Genomic DNA, 24,190 nt, shown 5'->3' with positions numbered 1-24,190 from the left:
ACATAGCAACAGATAAGCAGAACATTTGAATTTGAAATCCTTCCTTTAGCCAGCCTGTTCCCTGCATGGTTCTAAGTCCTCAATGGCCTCCCTTCTACTCTTACCTACTCAAGACTTTGCCCTCATAATCTTCTTCAGCAGGATTATGAACAGTCCTCTTGGTGTGTAAATAAGTTGACTCGATCCTCTTCCTTTGTTTTGAGATTTAGGAGAGTTTGGCTAATGTTGGCATTATCCTCAATGGCTCTTCTAGCTCTGAATCAATTGTGTCTTTGCTGGGTTAACAGAGATGAGAAGACCACATATAAAAGATATGCTAGAAATGGGACAAGACGTATGAAATGTGACATTGATTTCAAGGAATTTACAATCTATTTAGTGTTTTTAAAATGTCAGTGATGAACACTCTGTTCAGGAAACTTCAGTGACTCCACGTGGCTCTAGGTAGAATGATCATTTCATTTATTACCCAAATCAGTAGTGTTGAAAGGGAAAGGGGCCACTATTACTAGCTGCCTTGAAACACCAGGCATACATTTAGGAGGATTCTGGGAAAGCAGCACATGTGGCCCTCACAGCTGTGGAACCTTTCGAAGGAGAGGCATGACGTCTCTTATTCATTGTGCTCAGCCAAACCTCAGGTTCATTTGAAGCCAACTCTCTTCCCACTCTGTGCCTATCCCTGTGGACCTGCTCCACCTCTTCCTCTGCTGTTCTATATTCACTATCTATCCTTCTTGACGAGGACAACCCCTGCAAACATATGCCAGTTTCTATCGACTCTCTCTTACCCACTCAAGATTTTGCCTCTGTAATTCTCCCCTTTGAATCCCTGGTTTGATTAGTGTTTCCCTATCATTTTCTCAGCCCACGAACATGCTGTTATATCTCCCATCTTTAAAAGAGCCTCTCTTGACTCCATTTCCCCCATCAGTTATGACCCTAATTCCCTTCTTCTTTTCACACAAAATTATTCGAAAGAATATTCCGTCTCTAATTTCTCTTCTTTTATTCTATTTTCAACCCACTTCAAAAAGGATTTTGCCTCCACCAGTCCATCAGAACTGCTCTGGTAGCTAATGCCCTCTACATGCTACATCCAGTGGTCATGTCTCATCCTTTCAGCAGCATTTGACAAAGGGGGTCTCTCTAAGTCTTCTCTAAAAAACCTCTTCATGTGACTTCTGTATCACTACACTCACCTGACTTGATTCCTACCTCTCTGGCCACCGTTTTGGAATCCTCGTTGCTGGTCCACACAATCCCCACCTTCCATGCTAAAGGTTCCAATGCCCCAAGTTTAATCCTTGGGTCTGACAGCTTTTTGGCTGCACTCACTGCTTAGGGGATTTTATCCAACCTCAGGGTTTTAAACTCTCTCTACACCTGACGGTTCCCCAACTTGCACCCCTAACCTGAACCTCTTTCCAGAGCTCCGGTCTTGATGATCCGGTTGTGTACTCTGTGTCTCCACTCGAAAGCCTAACAGGCATGTCAAACTTAGTGTGTTCAAAGGTGAACACTTGCTGTTTACCTTAACACTCTTCCTTCCTTAACCTTGCCAAGCAGATAAATGGCAACTCCATTTTTTGACAAAAAAGCGGTGTCATCTTTGACTTTTCTTCATAGCCAAACCATCAACAAATTCTGTCTGTTCTACCTTCAGCATGTTTCCAGAATTAGACTGTCATTATTTCTCAAGCTCCTAACTTGTCTTCCTGTTCCTGTCTTTGCTTTTTGTTGGTCTATTCTTAACACTGCAACCAGACTTGATTTGTTAATTCCTAAGTCAGATTATGTCACTTCTTGACTTAAAACGTGTATCTCACTGAGAGTAAAGATGAAAGCATTCCTCTCCCCATCCTCTCTTTGACGTCTTCTCTTTCTCTCCCTCTCATTCACTCTGCCCTAGCTCACTGCACATGGCTGTCCTTCAAACAAACTAGGCATGTATATTTGTTCATCTGTTCCATCTCCGTAGGAGACAGACATCCCCCACGGACATCTTAATGGACATCTCCTCCACTTCCCTCAAAAGGAATCCAGCGACTTCCCTGTGGTCCAGTGGTTAAGACTCCACACTTCTGATGCAGGGAATGGGTTTTGATTCCTGGTTGGGGAACTAAGATCCCTCACGCTGTGGGGCAAATAAGCCTGCATGCCACAGCTAAAGAGTTCATTGCTCTGCAATGAAGACCCAGTGGAGCCAACATAAAAATAAATAAAGTAATCCAAAGGTCATCATGTTAGATGACCTTCCTTGGTCACTGTGGTGGCCAGCCTCCAGCATGGCCCCAGTGATTTCCGCATCCTGATATTCATACCCTCGTGTCCCCTCCCACACTATACCAGGGTTGGTTTGTGTGATGGCAGAAGTACTGATGAGCCGCTTGAGATTAGGTGATCCAGGCCTGCAGCTTCTTGAGCATGTGATCTCCTCCTTGAATCATTCTCTCTGCATTTGAGAGAGCAAGCCACTATGTCACGAGCAGTCCTCTGGAGAGGCAAGGAACCAAGGCCTCTTGCAACAGCCATGTGAGTTGAGCATGGAAGCTCATAGTCAATATCTTATTTGCAAGTTCATCAGAGATCCTGAGCCAGAACCATTCCTGTTAAGTCATTCTTGACTTCCCAACCTTAGACGTGTGTGAAATGGTAAATGTTTAGGATTTCAGCTGTTAAGTTTTGGAGTAGTTTGTCATACAGCAATAAATAATCCAGACACGCTGTATCCAAACTCATCCCCTGACATCACGTTGACTTTTTGCTTTGTGTTTTCTTCTTAGCATTAATTATGCTATTTGTTTGTCTTGTTTTGGTCTTCCTCCCTAACTAGGATGTAAACTTCTGAAGGGCAGGTATTTTTGTCTGTTTTGCTCACTGTCATGTCCCTGGCACTTAGAACAGTCTGACAGATAGCTTGCACTCAACCAGTATTTGTTAAGTAAGTGCATAAGTAAATGAATGAATCTGATTCCAGCCTTCCGTGTGAAAATTCTCCTACATAAATTTACTTATAATTCTAATCTTTCTCACAGTTCTCCAAGAATCCCTTTTATTCCAAAGCCTGTGGGGTCACTTCTGCTATAACACAATGTATGTGCTCCTAAAAATCACCTCATTGTGCAAACGCCATACAATAAAAACCACATGGGGAAAGTGGGGTTAGAGGTCACAAAACTTAAATGCACTTTAACTTTGTCAGCCACAGCAACAAAAAGCACAAGAACCTAAAAAACGGGCAGCACAATTTATGCTACTAAATGGTTAAGAAATGCGTGAATATTACAATAAATAAGGCACATACCTTGAAACAGACTTGAATTTTGCACATGGAAGTGGGTGTCAGAAGGGGAGCAGTTTATGAGTTGTCAGGGGTGGAAGGGGGTTATCCAAAATTGGGAAGAAAGATATAACACAGTTTGGGAGCCTAGCCAGGTGGTAGAAAGTTGAGGGGTGTGCTTGTATACATTCTGTGTGTTCCTACCTTGCTTAGTGCAGTTAAGAGCATTTTTGTCCATTCGCCTAGTGTTTCTCAGGATAAGATCAAGCGTAAGCAAGTCCAAGATTTGCATTGTGCTCAAATTTCCCTTTAATATACGAACCAGGTCAGAACAAATGCATGTTTTCAAAATGAGCCTTAGAGCAAAACTGACTGTATCTTTGTTTATATAATGTCCTAAGGCCATAATGGTCTGCTTTCTCCTTTTTGCCTGGCCAATTCCATCTTTACTTCAAGGTTTATTTTTCATTGCCCATCTTATTACCTACATAGACTTTATCTTTTTTGAGCATTCTTCCGCTTCCCTCTCACTCTTATTTTATCATCTTCTTGAAACCTCATATCAGTTCAATCCACTTGTGATTAGGTCTCTCTCTCTGACTAGCTATAAACTACTTAAAGGCTGGAGAAGCCCCAACTCATTGTACTTCCAGTACTCATCCTAGGACTGTGCCTTACATTTGATAGCTATTGAAAATCATTTGCAGCTTTAATTTTGATCCTGAGGTGGGATTAGATGAGGCCTTTCATCTCAGCTTAACCCCTAATGTTAACAGCAGGGTCAGTCAGGGGGAAACTCAGACCAGGAACGAGGACCAGAAACCAAAACCTCAGAGTCAAGATGAATGCAGTGCTGAGGAGGTGATGGGCCCCGAAAGGGGCTGTGTTCATTGACCGCAGTCTGGCTGGTTTAATCAGGATTTGACCCTAGAATGAAAGAAGTTGGAAGAAAAGAAGGATAATTTTGATTCAGAATTTAAAATTCCTTGCCTGGAAGGAAAGTAGTTCTTAGTATTAGAACTAGTTCACCATCCGGAGAAGGCAATGGCACCCCACTCCAGTACTCTTGCTTGGAAAATCCCATGGACAGAGGAGCCTGGTAGGCTCCAGTCCATGGGGTCGCTAAGAGTCGGACACAACTGAGCGACTTCACTTTCACTTTTCACTTTCATGCATTGGAGAAGGAGATGGCAGCCCACTCCAGTGTTCTTGCCTGGAGAGTCCCAGGGACGGGGGAGCCTGGTGGGCTGCCGTCTATGGGGTCGCACAGAGTCGGACACGACTGAAGTGACTTAGCGTAGCATAGCATAGTTCACCATCACAGCCTAAATGAATAGTTCCTGAAAAGTCAAGGGTGGGCTGACATTACACCTCTCTCCAAAGATAACAGGGAAAGCCACAAAAACTCTATCTATCTGGGTGATAGAGCAATCTCGGCACCAAAGGCTATGGTTTGGGAAAGGGAATGGGATGACTTTGGGGCTTTACTGATGGGGCATCAATTTGTGAAGTAAAAATGGGTCAGGCCACATCATTGCTCATTCCAGGAGGCATCATTCAGATGGCAGTCTCTGTGAACCTCCTGTGTGCCAACTTCAAATGAGTCTTTGAAGGGGAGACTGACTGACAACCCACTTGCTTCCAGATGTATTTCAGGTATGTGGAGCTCATGGGGGCCACGGGTGTTGTAGCTAGTACATAATGCTGGAACTCGCTTTATGGGTCTAATTAGGGTTTATGACAAAACAAACAACAAACAAAACCCTGCATTATTAACTCAAAAATAAGAGCTCAAGTTACAGTTATTTTACATGTGCCTTAACATATCCACCAGCAGAAGCTAAAATCCCTTCTTCATTTTCTACAACTCAAAAGATTATTTATTTTTGGAGATTCACCCTCCCATCAACAACAACAATAAAAAGAGCTTAAGAAGAGGTGGCAAGAATACATAGAGGGACTATACAAAAACGACCTTTTATACAAAAATGAACTATACTTAATGACCCAGATAACTGTGATGGTGTGGTCACTCACCTAGAGCCAGACATCCTGGAGTGTGAAGTCATCCTTAGGAAGCATTACTATGAACAAAGCTAGTGGAAGTGATGGAATTCCAGCTGAACTGTTGCAAATCCTAAAAGATAATGCTGTTAAAGTGCTGCACTCAATATGTCAGCAAATTTGGAAAACTCAGCAGTGGCCACAGGACTGGAAAAGGTCAGTTTTCATTCCAATCCCAAGGAAGGGCAATGCCAAAGAATGTTCAGACTATTGTACGATTGTAGTTCTTTCACATGCTAGCAAGATAATGCTCAAAAGCCTTCAAGCTAGGTTTCAACAGTATGTGAACCAAGAACTTCCAGATATACAACCTAGGTTTAAGAAAGGCAGAGGAACAAGAGATCAAATTGCCAACATTTGTTGGATCCCAGCAAAAGCAAGGGAATTCCAGAAAACTATCTACTTCTGCTTCACTGACCACACGAAAGACTTTGGTGGATCACAACAAACTGTGGAAAATTCTTAAAGAGATGGGAGTACCAGATCACCTAACCTGCCTCCTGTGAAACCTGTATGCAGGTCAAGAAGCAACAGTTAGAACCAGACATGGAACAACAGACTAATTCAAAATTGGGAAAGGAGTATGACAAGGCTGTATATTGTCACACTGTTTATTTAACTTATATGCAGAATACATCATGTGAAATGCCAGGCTGGATAAATTACAAGCTGGAATCAAGATTGCCAGGAGAAACATCAACAACCTCAGATACACAGATGATGTAACTCTTAGTAGAAAGTGAAGAGAAACTAAAGAGCCTCTTGATGAAAGTGAAAGAGGAGAGTGGAAAAGCTGGCTTGAAACTCAACATTCAAAAAATGAAGATCATGGCATCTGGTCCCATTACTTCATGGCAAATAGATGGGGAAACAATGGGAACAGTGGCAGATTTTATTTTCTTGGGCTCCCAAATCACAGTAACTGCTGCCATGAAATTAAAAGATGCTTGGAAGAATAGCTATGACAAATCTAGACAACATATTAAAAAGCAGACACATCACTTTGCTTACAAAGGTCCATAGAGTCAAAGCTATGGTTTTTCCAGTAGTCATGTATGGATGTGAGAGTTGGACCATAAAGAAGGCTGAGCGCTGAAGAACTGATACTTTGAACTGTGGTTCTGGAGAAGACTCTCTAGAGTTCCTTGGACTGCAAGGAGATCAAACCAGTTAATCCTAAAGGAAATCAAACCTGAATATTCATTGGAAGGGCCGATGCTGAAGCTCAAACCCCAATATTTTAATCACCTGATGCAAAGACCTGACTCACTGAAAAAGACCCTGATGCTGGGAAAGACTGAGGGCAGAAGGAGGAGAGGCAGAGGATGAGATGGTTGGATAGCATTACCCATTCAATGGACAAGAATTTGAGCAAACTCCCGGAGAAGGAAATGGCACCCCACTCCAGTGTTCTTGCCTGGAGAATCCCATGACAGAGGAGCCTGGTGGGCCTCTGAGGTCCATGCGGTTGCACAGAGCTGGGTAACACTGAGTGACACTTTCACTTTCACCAGGAGATAGTGAAGGACAGGGGACTCTGCAAAGAGTCATTCCTGACTTAGGGACTGAACAAGAACCACAGCAGCAACAACAAGCCTCCCATCGTGTCTCTAAGGGCCCCAGAGGCCCTGGCATTCCCCTGATACAGGAGAGGAAAAACTGGTTTCCTCTCCATTTTAGGTTCACTGCCTGGGGCCCTGTAAATTAGATTGATAAAGGACAGATTAACAAGAGAAAACAAACGCAAGTTTATTAATCAACTTTATTAAGGTGTGAATGGTACATATACAGAAGAGCCCTCAATGATGAGGAACTCAAATTGGTGGTTAGAACTTGGGCTTATATAGTATCTTCAAAGTAAATTTTTGGAGAAGTGACAAGACAAAGGAAAAGGACTTTGAGCTTCTAAGGCAGCAGTTGGAGGAAGGTGAATATTAATATATGGGTGAACTAATGGGGGATAGAGTTGTTTCAGTAAAGTCTGTGATGCAGATTCCCTCTGGTGACATTTCTGGGCTAATAACGGTCCAGAGTTGTGATTTACCTCTGTTCTTCTTGAACAGGGAATGGGGACACCTTTACGAATTTATGTCCTGCTTCTGGGCAAGTAGGGAGAGGAAGGAAGAGAGCTTTTTTGTGTCTGCTTCTCCTCAGTTGCCTTCAGCTCAAAATCATTCTTATGCCAAAGTGGCATATTTGGGGGCAGTGCATGCTGCTACCCTCATAGCTCTATGAGTAGGCTCCCGGCTCCCCACCCTCGGTCACCACTGCAGTACCTTAATTTCCACTTCACTGAACTTCTCTGGGGACTGTGAGCCATCACCTCGTGCCAGCTGCCTTGATCACACAGGATTCTCAGACTCTGGGAGGTGATGTCACCCTCTGTGCCCAAACTCGTGTATACCGGAGGTAGTCAGTCTGGGATGATCAGATAGTGTCAAAAGACATGTGAACAGGCAGGAGGAAGGAGAGAACCCCCGAGGCTCACCTCAGTCCTCCTGATGGCCGTGTGTGTGGATTAGGGGCGCTAGGACACAGCTGCTGTTGCAGTGGCTGCCCTTTGCCAAGTGTTGAAAATAACGATCATGCCTCTATTCCGGTCCTCTGTTGCTGAGAATTCAGAACTAATTATAAATATGCTCAATGATCGTTTATCCCAAACCTTAATATTTGTTCTCTTCTCTGCCCTACCCTCATCTGGGGAGTGAGTAGAGTATATCTGAGATAAATGGGCTGCGAGAAGTCAAGAGGAAACTGCTGAAAAGCTGATTTTCCAGTTTGGCTGGCCAGTAGATTGCCAACCCCAGCTACTTTCCCCTCTTCCCAAAACTTGACTGCCCATAGATCAGAAATTACACTGTTACTCATTTCATTGGAGGGAATTGACTGGTTTGGTGGAGGAAGACTGTCAAATAAACGCTCAGCAATTGTTTATAAATTCGTTTAGATTGCTTGACTACATAGGAGTCAGGATGATCTTTATAGAAGGTGATGAAATTATATACTAGGATTAAAACAACCACATGAATAAAGCTGTTTATAAGCAGACACCAACAAAGGTGTTTTTTTCCCCAGCCTATGAGAGAAAAAAAATTATAATTGTAAAAATTTAACCTTTATTCCTTTGTAACTTTCCACAGATTGAGAAGATAGGGCGTTGCCTGAACAACAGCAACAAAATTTTTCAATCTAAGAACAGAGTTTTGAATTGAGATAATCATAAGGGTTTTGAATGCTCATCCCAGTGTAGGAACTGCTTTGAGCTATAGGACAGGCAGCAGCCCCAAGTGGCTCACTTTGCCGTGGTTTTGTTTGCACTGAAGACAGCAGAGGAGAGGAGGAGATGTTGCCATGTCGCCCTGGAGGAGTGAAGAGACTCAGCGTGTCCTCTGCTGCGTCCTTCGTTCCGCCCTGTGCAGGCCTCGAGACCTCTCCTTTCTCCCGCCAGTAGGGACTGCATTAACCAGCTCAAGCTGCCATCACGAAATACTAATGAACGGGTGGCTTAGACAAATGTATTTTCTCACAGTTCTGAAGACTGAGAAGTCCCAGATCAAGGTCCAGCAGGGTCGGTTTCTGATAAAGACTCTCTTCCTGGCTGCCTTCTCCCTGTGTCCTCACAGGGTGGGGAGAGAGAATAAGCTCTCTGGTGTCTCCTGTTACACAAACTTATCAGGGTCCCACCCTTATGACTTCATTTAACCTTAATTACTTTATTACTCCAAATGCAGTCACACTGGGAGGTAGGGCTTCAACATATGAATTTAGAGGGGCACAATTTGACTCATAGCATTCCACTCTTAGCCCCCCAGATTCATGTCTTATTGCCTGCAAAATACATTAACTAGAGTGGGTTGCCATTTCCTTCTCCAATGCATGAAAACGAAAAGTGAAAATGAAGTCGCTCAGTTGTGTCCGACTCTTAGCGACCCCATGGACTGCAGCCTACCAGGCTCCTCCCTCCATAGGATTTTCCAGGCAAGAGCACTGGAGTGGGGTGCCATTGCCTTCTCCGAACTCCATCCCAACAGCCCCCAAAGTCAGCTTATTCCAGTATCAACTCTGAAGTTTAAAGTCTCAGATAAATGTCATCCAAAGCAGGTATGCATGATGCCTGAGGGGTAAAATCATCCTAAGGCAAAATTCTTCAGCTGTGATCCTGGTGCGTGCGTGCTATGTAGCTTCAGTCCTATCTGACTCTGTGTGACCCTGTGGACTGTAGCCCACCAGGCGCCTCTGTCCATGGGGATTCCCCAGGGAAGAATACTGGAATGCATTGCCGTTCCTTTCTCCAGGGGAACTTCCTGACCCACAGATCAAACCTGCATCTCTTATGTCTCCTGCATTGGCAGGCGGGTTCTTTACGGTTAATGCCACCAAACCAGACAATTTATGCGCTTCCAAACTACAATGGTGGGCAGGCATAGGAGAGACATTCCCATTCCAAATGGGAGGAATCCAAAGGAAGAAATGGTTGGTGGGTCCCAAGCAAGGTAAAGTTCATTGGCTCTTAAGGTTTGCAATGATCCACTTTTGCTCGGTGCCCTGTCTGCTAGACCCACTGGGGTGGCTGTCCTGCCTTCAGGACCCACGGCAGCAGTACCTTCACAGCTCTGGTACTGGGGCTCCTGCCCCCAAGGCTCTGGGCAGCTCCACCCTGGAGGCTGTCTGTTCTGTTGAAACCAAGACGATGGCCTCACCCTTTGAAACCAAGGAGGCAGCCCTAAAGACCTTTGAATTACCTGAGCAGTTATTCTTCCCTTTTTTTGAAGACTAGGAGACATTTACAGCCTAACAGCCCTATGGTCCTCTTCTTAAAACCTAAAAAGTCCGATAGCCTTCCTTCATTTTATTTCATTTTCTCTGTCTCCTTTAGTTCACATTGACAGTGTCTTTCCAGGTATAAGTGAAAATAAGTGAAACTCGCTCAGTCATGTCCAACTCTTCATGACTTTTTGGACTGCAGCCCGTCAGTCTCCTCTGTTCATGGAATTCTCCAGGCAAGAACACTGGAGTGGGTTGCCATTTCCTTCTCCAGGGGATCTTCCCGACCCAGGGATTGAACCCGGGTCTCCTGCATTGCAGCTGGACTCTTTACCATCTGAGCCACCAAGGAAGTCAGGTTTAATCAGGTACAATCACATCTATATTCCTGGCTTCTGCTGAGATGAACTGAGTAAGTCCAGGAATTACATCCATGATTAGTTTATCAAATGGTTGTTCATGTACCCTTAGGATTCTCTTGGCAACAAAGTTTCTCTTTCTCTCTTTGTACAACATGAATAGGATAATTTTCCAAATCTTGACGTTCTGGTTCCTTTTTTGCCTAAGAGGTCGAGCAGTGGTCCCACCTCCACAGCTCTGATACTGGGGTTCTTCAGTTCATCTCTCTCCTTTCACATTTTACTATGAGTTAGGAGGAATCAAGCCACTCCTTCAATACTTTGCTTGAAAATCTCCTCAGTTAAATATCCAACTTTATAGTTCATAAATTCTGCTGCTACTGCTAAGTCGCTTCAGTCATGTCCGACTCTGTGCCACCCCATAGACGGCAGCCCACCAGGCTTCCCTGTCCCTGGGATTCTCCAGGCAAGAACACTGGAGTGGGTTGCTATTTCCTTCTCCAATGCATGAAAGTAAAAAGTGAAAGTGAAGTCACTCAGTCGTGTCCGACCTTCAGTGACCCCATGGACTGCAGCCTCCCAAGCTCCTCCATCCATGGATTTTCCAGGCAAGAGCACTGGAGTGGGTGCCATCGCCTTCTCTGAAGTGTGGCCATGCTTTTTGCCACTTCGTAACAAGGATAACCTTTCCTCTAATTTCCAACAATATGTTCCTTATTTCCATCTGAAATCTCACCAGAATCACCTTTAAGTTCTAATTCAAGTCCAAAGGCCTGAGAACCCAGAGAATTGATGACGTAACTTTCAGTTGAAAAGTTGGCAGGCTTGAGACCGAAGAAGAGCTGATGTTTCAGTTCAAGTTCAAAGACAGGAGAAGACCAACGTCCCAGCTGAAGGCTGACAGGCCTGAGGAGTTTCCTCTTTAGCATTTTGTTCTATTCAGGTCTTCAACTGATTGGATGAGGCCCGTTCACATTAGGCAGGACAATCTGCTTTACTTAGTCTATCAATTCAAATGTTTACCTCATCCAGAAACACCCTCACAGACACAATCAGAATAATGTTTTACCAAATGTCTGGGTACCCATGTCCCAGTCAAGTTGGTCCAGAAAATCCCTACCACAGAGATCATCCAAGGAGGTCATAATAGAATTTTAAAGCCTTTCCCTTAATAAGCTTTCACCGAGGGACTTCCCTCGTGGTCCAGTGGTTGCAGCTACTGAGCCCATGCATCTGGAGCCCTTGCACCACAACCAGAGGGCCTGCATGCTGCAACAAAGTTCCCTTGTGCTGCAAGTAAGACCTGATGCAGCCAAAAATAAATAATAAGTGAATATCTTAAACACACACACACAAACAGCCTTTGATGGGGTATATGCTAGGTAAAAGGTCCCATTTCTTAAGACTTGATTCCAAGCAGATTAGGTTGTTACCACAGATACTAAGCCCTTCTCTACTGGATGGTGTGGTACAGCTCGCAGTTTCAGTGACTGCAGGCTCTGAATGGCAGTACTGCCATGAAATGGGCAGCAATTGCGAGGAGGCAAGGCAGGAGAAGCTCTGCTAGATCAGTGCTTCTCAAGGAGTATATGAAGTACTTGGGTAGCTCATCAAAAAGCAGATTCTGATTCAGCAGTTCTGAGGTACAGTTTGAGATTCTTCATTTCTAATACACTCCCAGGTGATGCTAATCCTGCTGGTCTAGGGGTCACATTTTGAAGAGTAAGGTACTAGATGAGTTTTAAAGTCCCTTCTGATTCTCAAAATTTGGTGCAATTCAGCAATTCTCGATGAATTTATTCGGTGCCATGATAGTATGAAGTAGCCAATAGAGATGTAAAAATACCTGCCTTCAAAGTGCTAACTTACATTGAGAAATCTGAACAAATAGCTACAAATTAAGTGATGGCTCGAATTTCTTGGCCCGCCCACCTCTGAGTGTCTGGACTCTCAGGAAGGCATTCTTTTGGAAGCTTTTGTAGCAATGCCTTGCCTTCCCAAGAAGTTTGGCCTCATTTGTGCGGGGGAAGCCAGGAATCTGAAATGTGGTACTTTAACCACCTAGAAAACTAACCCAAACAGATGAATAAGAACAAGAAGAAAATCAGTTCAATGAGAGAGTGTAGTGTTCTTTCCAGTCACACAATGTCAAATGTATTGGGCTGCATCCCCGAGAAAACTAGGGGTACACAGCCTTATGCACAAGGTAGCTTTGAGAAAGGACGTCTCTGAGTCCCCCCAAGAAGGAATGCAGGAGATACTCAGCAGGAAATGGCTAACACTGTGGATAGGGATCGTGTGCTCAGATGGGAATGGTCATGGGGCCTTCAGAAGCGCCAGTATTATCAAGCAGTCTTTCAAGCTAAGGACCTTGATCCCTTAGGTGCAACTCAGAGTGGCAAAGGTTAGGGAGGGAGGAGCTGAGAGGAAGTCAAAAAACCGGTAAAACTATAAACAAAAATGGGAGAGCGATGTTACGAGGGATGGAGTGGGGAACCTCGCTGGCCCAGAGGAAGGTGGCGGAAGGACCAGGTGATTCCCCTATGGCGTTAGCTATGAAATGAATAGCTGGCCGCAACAAGCAAAATGCTTGCTGCGTAGGCCTTTTCACAGTGAATAGCTCAGGCTAGACTCATGATTGTTGGGCAGAAACCACTTCCCTGAACAGTCCTCCCGCCACAATCCAGTTCTCCAGTCCCTGCTTGCCCAGCCCTAATCCCCACTCTCTACCCTCCGCGGTGGCCCTGCTAAGGCGGAGGGCGACTGGAGAGCCTGATAGAGGGCCTCCCCCAGGCCCCTTGGTCCTCACACATGCACACACACACACTCACACACACTCCCTTACCAGGCCAGTTGATTGAGCTCAGAATGCCTGAGCTGGTGGGGGTTGGAAGAGGGGGAAGGGGGAGGGAAGGAAGAGGAGAATCAAACAGAAACCTTCTCATCTTTCTATCAGCAGCCATGCAAGGAATATTGTTCAGCATGGCACAAAAGCGGCCCTGAAAATAGCTGCAGCCAGAGCGGGGCTGCCAACCACTGCCTGAGATAACGTCTACTTGGAGACACTGGTGTCTTTGTGGCGCTGTCAGTGTCCCTATTGTTCCCAAGCCTATTGCCTGGGGAATATTGTTCCCAGCTTTGTCTCCCCCGGCTCACTCTTGTTTGCCTTTACTTACCCTTTCATTCCTTGCTGCCTTTGTGCTCTTCCATTTTCTCCTTTGTCTCTCCTTCTCTAAGCCTGCCTGTGGCTGTGGACTGGTGCCCAGGGAGACAATAGGCCCTACCCACTCCCAACCTGTGGCCCCACCCTGAGCCACACACACTCCATAGTTCTCGCTCTCCTAAGTGGCACCCAAAATGTCCCAAAGGCAGGAGAGCCTGGAGGGGGGGTGAGGTGCAAACTACCCATTCCCCTCCTGGTAACAGCGAGGAAGGCCAATGGGGTATTTGGTTCCAGGGGGAAGTCTGAAATGCCTAAAGTGGGTCCGTCTCTTTCTGGATCTCTTTCTCTTTTTTTAAAAAAGTAGGTTTAGGGTCCAGTCAAAGGGATAGGACATGCTCACACTCCGCCTCCCCCAAAGCCTCTCTCAAGTGCCCAGCAAGCACGTCTCTGACCAGGGCACTCATTTTTCTTCCCCCTCCCTTTCAGCCTCCTGGATCAAAGCGACTTCTGTTTATTTGCACATTCAAATCCAGACTGCCTCCAGTAATCCGATCCTGTCAGGCGCCAGGATGGTGCAAGAAAAGCCCCGCCCGCACCCCTCCCCCTATCTAAGGGCTCTTTTGGCAGAACTGGGTAAGGCAGGGGACAGGGGTCTTCTAGGGTCAGGAGAAGAGAGGCTGGAAGAGAGGCTGGCAGTAACATAAAACTGCCAATTCCTTTAGAATGGCCTGTGGTTCTGTCATTTCAATGACAGGGGACATTAAGTCATCACAAGAGACTTAGAAAATATAGGACTAAGGCCTTGGGTTTGCCTGCCACCCCCCAGTATGCTCAGGTGTCCAGTGGACACCCTGCCCTGCAGACAGACTCCTTCTTAGTTCCAGCTAAGAGAGGACAGGCCCCTTAAGGGGCTGGCATTGACTTTAAGCCTCAGAAGCCCTTGATAGAAAGTGCTTTTTGTCTACCTCCCCCAACTTCCGGCCTCTGTACAGAAGAGGACAGTGGAGAGTTGAGGAAGTTTTTACTTTGAGGGGAGGCTAAGAGTAGGGACTTAGCCTGAAGCCAGAGAGGAGCCTCTACTCTCTCAGTGTTCTAGTTCCAAGGACAATGGGAATAGTCTCCAGAGGGTCATTGTTTCAAAAGCTGGAGATTGGGTAGGGGATTTCCGGAAACTTTGAATGGAAGCCAGGCTTGGCTGGGAGGAGACGGGAGGAGGAGGAAGAGGAGGAGGAAGGGGAAAAGGAACGGGAGGGTGCAGTCTGGGGTTAGGGGAAGCTGCTACGGGCCCTCAGGACGAACTTGCCCTCCTGATTTCATTCCTCTCAATTCAACCCTGCTCCTTTCTGTTCTGATTTTGCCCTGCCTTTCTCCCCATTCCTCTTTTCCAGCCAAAATTAACTCGCTACGGGCCCTCAGGACAAACTTGCCCTCCTGATTTCATTCCTCTCAATTCAACCCTGCTCCTTTCTGTTCTGATTTTGCCCTGCCTTTCTCCCCATTCCTCTTTTCCAGCCAAAATTAACTCCAAAGTCTTAATACTCTTAAGCATAAAGAGATGCAAAAATAATTTTCCCTGCCTTAAGAGAAAGAGTTGAGTTTGTTCCACCATTGTAAGCTAAGGTACACTGTAGAGCCATCAAAGGTGATTGTGTACCAGGCAATATTTTCAATTTATTTGAGACTAAAATATTTCCCTTGTAGCTAGGGATGATCAATGAAACATAAATGGAATAGGTGATGCTACCGCCGAAATCTTAGCTTTCTCTGCCACTGAAGACAAATTAAAAAAAAAAAAAAAAATACAGAGTTCGGGGGAAATAGAAAGGTGGTTTCAATCCTCATCCAGCAGAGGGGGAAACCATAATAGGTTCATGCCTCAAAACTATGCCCCCCTCTCCATGAGGAATCTGGGGGATTATATAAGAAGAGGGCTTGCAGTCAGGGGTAAGAGATGAGGAACAAAGGTAAGAGGATCTTATTCTTTCTTTGCTTTGTTTCAAAAACAGTCATAGGCTGGCATCCAGCAATTGGGCCTGGCAGTCTGGTAGCCCAGTAGTTGGGTCCACTGTCTTTTGTGTGGCATTTTTTCTGTTTCAAAAAGAGAAGAACTACTACAAGGGGCGGTTTGCTATAAAGGTGAGCACCAGATACAGGATGTAATTTGCATAGTCAAAGGATAATAGGTGCAAAATGTCAGAAAAGCAAACTTAGTTACAGACTTCAGATTAGGAACAGTTAAAATATAAACTAGGAGTGACCAGTCCTGTTTACTGTTCTCTATCTTCTTTGCTCTCAGGAAAGAAAAGAAAAACTCATTCCTTGATTTTTTTTCATCGCAACAGTGAGGTATATGGGAACTTCACCTAAAGGGGCATAACTTTTTGCCCTTTCCCACTTTCCTTTTTTTTTTTTTTTTGAATCGTACACGTCTTTTTAATTTTAAAGTAATTATGTATTTATTTATTTTTGGCTGTGCTGGGTCTTCACTGCTGCAGGCTTTTTCTAGTTGCAGTGGTCAGGGACCACTTTCTAGTAGTATGCAGACTTCTCATAGCAGTGGCTTCTCTGCTGTGGAGCACCCTGGGTGCAAGGGCTTCCGTAGTTGTGGCATGTAGACTCGAGAGCACAGGTTCAGTAGCTGTGGCACACAGATCCTCCTGGACCAGAAATCAAGCCTATGTCTCCTGCACTGTGCCACCAGGGAAGCCCCTCACTTCCTTCTTTGACCTGGCTGGAATACAGTTGAGATGGCTGGAGACCTAGCAACCATCTTGAGACCACAAAGAGACAATGAAGGGAGTTTGAAAGTTTTCTGTTAAGGAAAGCCAAACAGAAAAAACAGAAAGTGCTTGGATCCCTGATGACTGGAGAACTACAATTTTAGCTTCAAACTTCCTACTATGAGGCTTATTTATGTGGGAGTAGAAAAGCATTTATTTGATTAAGCCCTCTAATTTGGGCCTTTATTATTAGGACTCAGACACAAATCCCACTAATACAGTGGCATGATTTACATCAACAAGGGAAGAAATTTCTATACCATTTCTTTCTGTTTGTTGAACTGCTAGAAAAAAGAAAAGTCAAAAGAGATATCCCATCGTGTACTAGAGCATGTGAATAATACTGTAAGTTTTCAAAGTGAAGTCACAAGCTGAGTTTGGAGGCAGGGGCTAGAGAGAACACAATTGTTCTATACAATAAGGTAGAAGAAATCATTCTGAACTGACTGGGAGAAGTGAAGAGGCCAAGCAACATGTAGAAGATTGCTATGGCCAGTTATATGGACATTAGAGTGAAGTGGCAGCTGTTAGCTGGAAAGAAGAGAAGGGTGAAATCACTAAAAGAAGACACAAGAACTAAAAAGACACCATTTATTAATATTAATCAGGCTTCTGCAACATCATATAAAAATAGACAATTCAAAATGATGAGTATGTGTCATCAAAATTGATTCACTCCATTTAATAGTGCAAGAGCCAAGTTCTGGGTCAAGAGAGCAGGGGAAACAATTGCTGAAACCTCCTCTTTCTTCTCTAAACACAGAAAATGAGGGAGAAAATAGATTTAAAAGCCAAACTTGAGAACTAGAAAAGGAAATATTAAAAGCTACCAAAGAGGTAAAACAGCAAGAAATAAGAATCAGATTGATACCAGACTTTCTCATATTTAACAGCAGATGCCAAAAAACAATGGAATAAAATCATCAAAATAGTGAAATAAAACAATGTTAAATATAAAATTCTATGCCCAATGAGACTATTATTCCAGAGTAAAGGCATGAAATATCTTAGAAACCTTAGTAATCACAGACTCCCACTGAAAGAACTACTTCAACAAGAAGAAAAATGAATCCTAAAAAAGAAAACGTGGGATGTAAAGTTTAACAGATTTTCATATGGCATGTGTAATTTTTTGTACTTTTCTTTTTTTTGGATTCCACAAATAATATGATGCTTTTCTTCCTCTGACTTACTTCACTCAGTATGCCCATTTTTAGGTACATTCATATTGCTGCAAATGTAATTATTTTGTTCTTTTTTATGGCTGAGTAATATTCCATTACCAAATGGATGACGAAGCTGAATCTCCATTGTTTTTGTCATCTGATGAGAACAGCTGATTCATTGGTAAAGTTCCTGATGTTGGGAAAGATTAAGGGCAGAAGAAGAAGAGGGCATCAGAGGATGAGACGGCTGGATGGCTTCACCAATGCAATGGACATGAACTTGGGCAAACTTCGGGAGGTGGTAAAGGACAGGGAGGACCGGTGTGCTGCAGTTCATGGGGTCTCAAAGAGTTGGACACGACTGGGTGGCTGAACAACAGCAACAACAATATTCTATTGTGTAGATGTTCCACAACTTCACCCATTCCTCTTTCGATGAACGGTTAGGCTGCTGCCATGTCTTGGCTGTTGTAAATAGTGCTCCAGTGAACACTGGAGTGCAAGTGCATGTGTCTTTTTAAATTGTTTTCTCCAGTATATGCCCAAGAGTGGGATTGCTAAATCATGTGGGAGTTCTATATTTAGTTTTTTTATGGAACCTCCATATTGTTCTCCATAATGGTTGTACCAATTTATGTTCCCTCCAACAGTGTAGGCAGGTTCTTTTTTCTCCTCATTCTCTGCAGCATTTATTGCCTGTGGAGTGTTTGATGGGTATTCTGACCAGTGTGAGGTGATATCTCAATGTGGTTTTGACTTGCATTTCTTTAAGAATTAGTGATGTCGAGCACCGTTTAATGTGCTTTTTGGCCATCTGTGTGTCTTCTTTGGGAAAATTCTATTTAGATCTTCTGCCCATTTAAAATTTTTATTTTTGGCTACACTGGTCTTCATTGCTGCATGTTTCTAGTCGCAGCAGGTGGGAGTGCTCTCTAGTTGTGATATGTGTGCCTCTCGTTGCAGTGGCTTCTCTTGTTTCAGACCTCAGGCTCTAGAGTGTGCATGCTTTTAAGCAGTGGCACACAGGCTTAGTTGCCCACAGCATGTAGAATCTTCCCAGATCAAGGACTGAACCAGTGTTCCCTGCATTGGCAGATGGATTCTTAGCCACTGGACCACCCTGGAAAGTCTCTTGTGCCTGTATTTTGAGTTGTTTGTTGTTTTGATATTGAGCTGCATGAGCTGTTTTTATATTTGGGGGATTAATCTCTTATCGGTCACTTCATTTGCAAATATCTTCTCCCATTCTGTGGGCTGTTTATCATTTTGTTGATGGTTTCCTTTGCTTTGCAAAAGCTTTTAAGTTTAATTAGACCCCATTTGTTTATTTTTGCTTTTATTTTCATTACTCTAGGAGGTGGATCCAAAAAAGATATCGCTGTGGTATATGTCTGAAAGTGTTTGGCTTATGTTATGCTCTAAGAGTTTTAAAGTATCCAGTTTTATATTTAGGTCTTTAATGCATTTTGAGTTTATTTTTGTGTACAGTGTAGAGAGTGTTCTAATTTCTTTCTTTTACAAGTAGCTATCTAGTTTTCCTAGAACCACTTATTGAAAAGATTATATTGTATATTTGTGCCTCCTTTGTCATAGATTAGTTGAGCATAGGTTCATGGGTTTATCTCTGGACTTTTAAAAATCCTGTTCCATTCATCTGTATTTCTGTTTTTGTGCCGGTACCACACTCTTTTGATTACTGTAGCTTTGCTGTATAATCTGAAGTCAGGGAGACTGATTCCTCCAGCTCTATTTTTATTTCTTAAGATTGCGTTGGGCTTCTGGTTCAAGATGGCAGAGCAGAAGGACATGTGCTCATCTTCTCCTGTGAGAGCACCAAAATCACATCTAGCTGTTGAACACCCATCAACAGGAGGATGCTGGAACCTACCAAAAAAACCCCAAAAAACAAAAAAACCCATGTCCAAAGACAAAGAAGGAGCCTCAGCAAGGTGGTAGAAGGGGCACAATCACAATAAAATCAAATCCCATACCCGCCAGGTGGGTGACCCACAAACTGGAGAGCACAGTTCCAAAGGAGTTCTCCCACTGTTGTGAAGGTTCTGAACCCCACAGCAGGCTTCACAGCCTGGGACAAAGGGACTGGGAATTCCCAAGGAATCTGACCTTGAAGCCCAGTGAGATTTGATTACAAAACTTCCACAGGACTGGGGGAAACAGAAACTCCAGTCTTGGAGGGCACTACAAAACCCTGCATGCACCAAGACTCAGAGGAAAGGAGCAGTGGCTCCACAGGAGACTGAACCAAAACTACCTGCTACTGTTGGAAGGCCTCCTGTGGAGGCGTGAGTCAGCAGGGGCTCACTATAGGGGCGGGGGTCTAGACTGGGAAGGTCCCCCTTGGTATACGTGCTCTTGGTGTGTGTGTGTGTTAGTCGCTCAGTTGTGTCTGACTCTTTGTGACCCCATGGACTGGGGCCTGCCAGGCTCCTTTGTCCATGGAATTCTCCAGGCAAGAATACTGGAGTGTGTTGCCATGCCCTTCTCCAGGGGATCTTCCCAACCCAGGGATCAAACCTGGGTCTCCTGCTTTGCAGGCAGATTCTTTACTGTCTGAGCCACCAACACTCTTGAAGATCACCACTCACCCAACCAAGGGCTAGTCAATTCAGTTCAGTTCAGTTCAGTTCATTCACTCAGTCATATCTGACTCTTTGCAACCCCATGGACTGTGGGCTGGGTTACCTCAGGCCAAAAACTACCAAGGAGGGAGTGCCATCCCACCCATCAGCAGATAACTGGATTAAAGCTTTACTGAGCAAGGCCCTACCCACCAGAGCAAGACCCAGTTTTTCCACTACCAGTCCCTCCCATCAGGAAGCTTACACAAGTCTCTTAGCCTCCTCCATCAGAGGCCAGAAGCAAGAAGAACCACAGTGTCACAGTGACTAAAACAAAAACCACATTACAGAAAGTTAACAGCATGAAAAAGCAAAAAGTTATGTCCCAGATGAAGGGACAAAATAAAATGCCAGAAAAACAACCAAAGGATATCGTGATAGGCAATCTTAAAGAATTGAGAATAATGATAGTGAAGATGATTCAGGATCTTGGAAAAAGAATGGAGGCAAAGATTGGGAAGATGCAAGAAAAGTTTACCAAAGACCTAGAAGAACTAAAGATCAAGCAGAGATGAATAATATACAAAAAGGAATCAACACCAGAATAACTGAGGCAGAAGAACAGATAAATGACCTGGAGACAGAAGGTGGAAATCACTGCTGCAGAACAGATGAAAACAGCCTAAGAGACCTCTGGGACAACGTTAAGTGCACCAACATGCACATTATAGGGATCTCAGAAGGAGAAGAAAGAAAGGACCTTAGAAAATATTTGAAGACATAATAGCTGAAAACTTCTTTAACATGAGAAAGGAAAGAGTCAACCAAGTCACAGAACCACAGAGAGTCCCAGGCAGGATAAACCTGAGGAGGAACACACCAAGACTCATAGTAATCAAACTGACAAAAATTAAAGAGAGATAAATATTAAAAGCAACAAGGGATAAAAGACAACATACAAGGGAACTCCCATCAGGCTATCAGCTGAATTCTCAACAGAAACTCTATAAGCCAGAAGGGAATGGCATGATACATGTAAAGTGATGAATGGGAAGAACCTACAACCAAGAATACTCTACCCAGCAACACTCTCATTCAGATTTGATGGAGAAATCAAAAGATTTCCAGACAAGCAAAAGTTAAGAGAATTCAGCACCACCAGACCAGCTTTACAGCAAATGCTAAAGGAACTTCTCTGGGCAGGAAACAAGAGAAGATAAAGACCTACCTACAAAAAATAAACCTAAAACAATTAAGAAAATGATAATATGATCATACATATCAATAATTACCTTAAATGTAAATAGATTAAATGCACCAACCAAAAGACACAGACTGGCCAAGCAGATGAAAACATCTGCATGTATGCATTTCCACTTACCACAAAACTCTGCTTGACCACTCCTCCAAATTGTATGTAATTATTTTATACTGTTAGGTTAACCATGTTCCCATTATGGCTTGCAGTTGTAATTATCTTTTATTTTTTGTTTGGCTATTGATTGTGAAAACTGATAAACATCTTTCACTATTGTGATTATGTAACTATTACTCACTTAATACCATTCTATCATGATTAGTCAACAGAAACATAATAGAATTCTATATCACCAAAATGACATTAATAGAAAACCTGTAATCACTTTTTAAAATCCAGATGTATATCAGAATTATCTTGGAAGTTTTTGAAAAATACAAATGCCCAGGTATTGCTTTTTTTTTTTTTTTTTGCCGGGGCTCCAGATATGTTTCTAATGAGCAGCTGTGTTTAGAAATAACTGGACTATATGAGGTCTTTTACTTTTATCTAGCTTGTTTCATGTTTTCTATTTCATGTTCAGTGCTCTCATTTCATTTAGTTTATGTTTTCCAATTTCTCCATCTCTTCTTTTTTTTATTTTTTATGTCCTTTCTCAAGTCTTTATCAAGCATAGTAGAAAAGCTCTTGCAAATATATATAAATAATATGTATAATATATATTTTTAGAAAACATGAATTTTTGCCTAACTAAAAATAATTACGACATTTTGATTCCACTTGTTTGACTTAGTATGAATAGAATGCTAGATTTCTAATAAAAAAATAGATATATAACAAACAACAAAGGTTTGCTATATAGCACATGTAAATATAGTCAATATTTTGTAATACCCTATAATGCAAAATAATTTCAAAAATAATATATGTGTATACATATAACTGAATCACACAAAAAATAATTCTACTTTTTGAAATCTAGTAATGTTTATCTTTTGGCAGTTTTTCTAAATGTCCTATGGGAATCTAATAACAATGTATGAGAAACAAAATTTTAAATATATTTGTGTAGGATATTAGAGTAATATAATAGAAATCTATTATATTTAAATTATTAATGACATCATTCAAGATGTTCCTGTTCTTATTTTTTCTGTGCTTGATAAAATATTCTCAGAGAAAGGTTAATATGTCTCACTAAGATGATATCTATTTTTCTTTCCTTTTATATTTCTTCTGATTTTTGCTTTATGTATCTTTGTCTGTTTGTTGTTGGGTGTCTAATGATTTATGATGTCTATCTTCTTTGTGAATGGTAGCTTTTACCATTAAAAATATTCATCTTTGTTTCATTTAAAAATAAATAAATTAATTTAATTAAAAAAAAAAAAAGATTGCTTTGTCTACTCCAGGTCTTTTATGTGTTCATGCTCTGTGGAAATATCCTCCCCAGGAGCTTTGGCACTTGCACTGGTGAAGGGGCCTGGCAAAAGACAGTCAGAGAAGATGCTGTGGCTCAGAGTGGTTTCCAGAGACCCTGCTTTCTACTGTGCTCCACTGGGAAAGGCCACAGGGTTTTCTGCAGTCCTAATTCCCCATCTATGGACAGCGTGAGCTTGGTCAAGTCCCTTAACCTTTCTAGACTTTCCCCCATGCAAAATGAGCAGAGTTATGCACATGTCTTTGAAACTGGTGTCTAATGATCAGTTTAGGGATACTGTTTGAAAGGTATAAACTCCAGAAGGGTCGTTGGACCACTGAAAGCCTAGTTTAGTGGTTAAGAGACAGGACTCTGGAGTTGAATCCCAGATACTGCCAATGGAGATAAGATCTTGAGAAGTTTACCTGTATCTGTTTGCTCATCTGTAAAATAGGTTTAAAATGGACATTACCTACTTCATGGGGTTGTCTTGAGGATTAAGTCTTACAAAAGTAAAGCTCATACAATAGTACCTGGCACATAGTAAGTGCTGGAGAAATGTGACTTATTATTGCTGTTATTATTGACCTGACTTTGTACATAGCCCAGAGAGCATTTTGTGATTGTGCTCATTTAATCAATTATAATAATTGTCCATTTCTGAGAAGGAAAAAACGCTCACACTTCTTCCCATCCTTTCCTGGTTTTAGCACCTCCCTACTTCACGCTGGACTGGGAGAAACACAAGTTGGAATCAAGATTGCCGGGAGAAATATCAATAACCTCAGATATGTAGATGACACCACCCTTATGGCACAAAGTGAAGAGGAACTCAAAAGCCTCTTGATGAAGGTGAAAGAAGAGAGTGGAAAAGTTGGCTTAAAGCTCAACATTCAGAAAACGAAGATCATGGCATCCAGTCCCACCACTTCCTGGGAAATAGATGGGGAAACAGTGGAAACAGTGTCAGACTGTATTTTTCTGGGCTCCAAAATCACTACAGATGGTGACTGCAGCCATGAAATTAAAAGACACTTAACTCCTTGGAAGAAAAGTTATGACCAACCTAGATAGCATATTCAAAAGCAGAGACATTACTTTGCCAACAAAGGTCTGTCTAGTCAAGGCTATGGTTTTTCCAGTAGTCATGTATGGATGTGAGAGTTGGACTGTGAAGAAGGCTGAGCACCAAGAATTGATGCTTTTGAACTGTGGTGCTGGAGAAGACTCTTGAGAGTCCCTTGACTGCAAGGAGATCCAACTAGTCCATTCTGAAGGAGATCAGCCCTGGGATTTCTTTGGAAGGAATGATGCTAAAGCTGAAACTCCAGTACTTTGGCCACCTCATGCAAAG

General features: G+C 43.0%; 2 long non-coding RNA genes across 4 annotated transcripts in view; one reads left to right on the top strand and one right to left on the bottom strand.

Annotated features, from left to right (window-relative positions):
• Positions 1-13,728, bottom strand: part of LOC138991156 (uncharacterized) — a 42,039-nt gene extending 28,311 nt beyond the window's left edge. For 2 of the 3 annotated variants that reach the window (XR_011467122.1, XR_011467120.1), the window contains exons 1-3: positions 13,647-13,728; positions 5,321-5,420; positions 3,308-4,210 (exon numbers count right to left, since the gene is read on the bottom strand). This is a non-coding gene — a long non-coding RNA (uncharacterized lncRNA). Of the gene's footprint in view, positions 1-109; positions 276-3,307; positions 4,211-5,320; positions 5,421-13,646 lie in introns of those variants that run through there. The other variant, XR_011467121.1, reaches the window with a different exon arrangement.
• The window catches only part of LOC138991157 (uncharacterized), a 42,085-nt gene extending 18,166 nt beyond the window's left edge, over positions 1-23,919 (top strand). Inside the window, exons 3-4 of the long non-coding RNA XR_011467123.1 lie at positions 4,831-4,939; positions 23,547-23,919. This is a non-coding gene — a long non-coding RNA (uncharacterized lncRNA). The remainder of the gene's footprint in view (positions 1-4,830; positions 4,940-23,546) is intronic.
• Positions 23,920-24,190: the final 271 nt, after the last annotated feature.

The sequence above is a fragment of the Bos mutus genome, chromosome 16 (genome assembly GCF_027580195.1).
Source record: "Bos mutus isolate GX-2022 chromosome 16, NWIPB_WYAK_1.1, whole genome shotgun sequence".
NCBI classification, from domain to species: domain Eukaryota; kingdom Metazoa; phylum Chordata; class Mammalia; order Artiodactyla; family Bovidae; genus Bos; species Bos mutus.
The sequence above is the reverse complement of the archived record's forward strand: the minus strand, read 5'-3'. Positions and strand labels throughout refer to the sequence as shown.